The sequence below is a fragment of the Neomonachus schauinslandi genome, chromosome 5, assembly GCF_002201575.2.
Source record: "Neomonachus schauinslandi chromosome 5, ASM220157v2, whole genome shotgun sequence".
NCBI classification, from domain to species: domain Eukaryota; kingdom Metazoa; phylum Chordata; class Mammalia; order Carnivora; family Phocidae; genus Neomonachus; species Neomonachus schauinslandi.
The window spans coordinates 111,423,738-111,425,727 of record NC_058407.1 but is presented as its reverse complement, the minus strand read 5'-3'; the positions used below and the strand labels follow the sequence as shown (position 1 = coordinate 111,425,727).

The following is a 1,990-nucleotide window of genomic DNA, read 5'->3' as shown; positions in this document are numbered from 1 at the left end:
GGCGGCCGCAGAGCAATGCCAAGGCCACAGCGACCTATTCCGGAGCCCAGTGGGGGTGGGGCGGCGGGCACCGAGCTGTGCCGCTCCAGCCAGCCCAGCGGGGCCAGCAAGCCCATCCCTAGCTGCCTGCTGTCTGTCAAGTGGCCCAGTAAAGAGTAAAGAGAAATGGTCATCTTACATGAGCAGAGGGCATTCCCCAGTTGCCAGAGCGATCTGGTCCCAGGGTCCGGCTTGAAGTGGCTGAAGGTGGAATCATGAAGCAAAACGGGAGGTATGAATGCACCGGAGCAGGGATTAAACGGTTGATATTTCTTTGACAGCCTCTCTCTTTGTTGGCGGGGACCCTCGACTTGAGCTGACTTAACGGTTTAAGGTTAGGGATGTGGGCTGCTCAGTTTCAGAAGTGTGAAAGACATCCACCGCCCAGGGAGGGTGCTTGCATTTACAAGGCTGATGCTCCGGTGTGATTTCAATTTTCTTCAGCCTAAGAAACACCGCACATGTGAATGGAAACACTTTATCAGTAGGTATTTACCCACTAATGATGCATGCCGGTGATGCATTCTGGTTGAAGCAACAGAAGCATTGAGGAAAAAACTGTCAATAATTATGTATGTGCATATAAATATGTTATCTATAGATAGATAATGCCTATCTATCTATCTCAATCTATCGATCTATTGATAGATTGATATATCAATATATCTATATACCCAAAAGCAGCTGCATGTTTTATAGATTTGCTGTTCAATTGGCCAAGGGCAGTTAAGCTTTATTAATGTGAACTTAGCCCCTTAAGTTAATAAACTCTTGTATGGAGCTATGTGTTGAGACGGTGAAAGGAAGCTATTTAATTGCCAAGGTGATGACGAATGCTCTCTTATTGTACCATTTTCTAGATTTTGCATACTAATAATGAAGTATGGCTTTGATTTCTTTTTTAATTGAGATTTAAGACTTTTTTTTTGTTTCATAAAACTAAAAAAGTAATTCATATACTTTTTTTTTTGAAGTGAACATAACCTCAAGATTTTATTGTCTTCGTAATATTAACAAAATATGAAGCTTAGAACTGGATCACTTGGCCCTTTCTCTTCTTATCTCCTCCCAGTTCAAAATGCTTGCCTCTCTTAATAGCCAGCATTCTCTAAGATCTGCTATTGGGCTCAACACATTCAAGCCTCAGCACAATCTTCTTTGTAGTTTTAGCCTTTTTCCGGAAAATCGGCTTAGTCTGCCCACCGCAGCCTCTCTGCTTCCTGTCATAACGCCGCTTTCCCTGGGCATAAAGAGAATCTTTGCCCTTCTTGTACTGTGTCACTTTGTGGGGCTGGTGCTTGCCACACTTCTTGCAGAAAGTCCGGCGGGTTTTAGGAACGTTCACCATGTTTGTGAGAACGCTATCGGCATGGAAAGCCTAAAAAAGTAATTCATACACCTCTTACTGGAGATTTGAGTTTTTTGTTTCTTCTTGTTTTCTGGCTTAAAATTCAACATTTAGCTAAGCATGCTTCTTGTGCCTGTAACCCAAAAAGGAAACATATTCGTTTTGGATTGCCTACGCTTTGACTGATTTTGATACATAGTATTCCAATGAAGGTGAAGGAAAGTGCCCTAAAGAGGTCTGTGAAAGTCCGGGTTCCCTTGCCCCCAAGGCTGTTCTTAGTAATAAGTGAAGAGCTTACAGATCTGGCTTCTGTCTCTAATATATGACAGAGTTAAGGAACTGCTTTAGGTGCCTAATTTCCTGCCAGGGAGGGAGCTTAAAACTCAAAATTTTAGGCATTTACATGTACTTATTGATTTAAATCCAGTTGTGGGCAAACAAAGGAGAACATTTGAGAATTCTCTCTATATAATCATGTGACCATCAGTATCAAACATCTTTTATAACACTTTACTGAGGTAAATTTAAAATATAGTGAAGTGAACAAATCTCAAGACTAAAGCTCAATGTCATTATACGTATGTATACTGCCGCGTGACCACC

At 41.9% G+C, this 1,990-nt stretch overlaps 1 pseudogene; it reads right to left on the bottom strand.

Annotated features, from left to right (window-relative positions):
* Positions 1 to 1,066: 1,066 nt before the first annotated feature.
* On the bottom strand, positions 1,067 to 1,388 carry LOC110577264 (annotated as a pseudogene).
* Between the last annotated feature and the right edge of the window lie 602 nt (positions 1,389 to 1,990).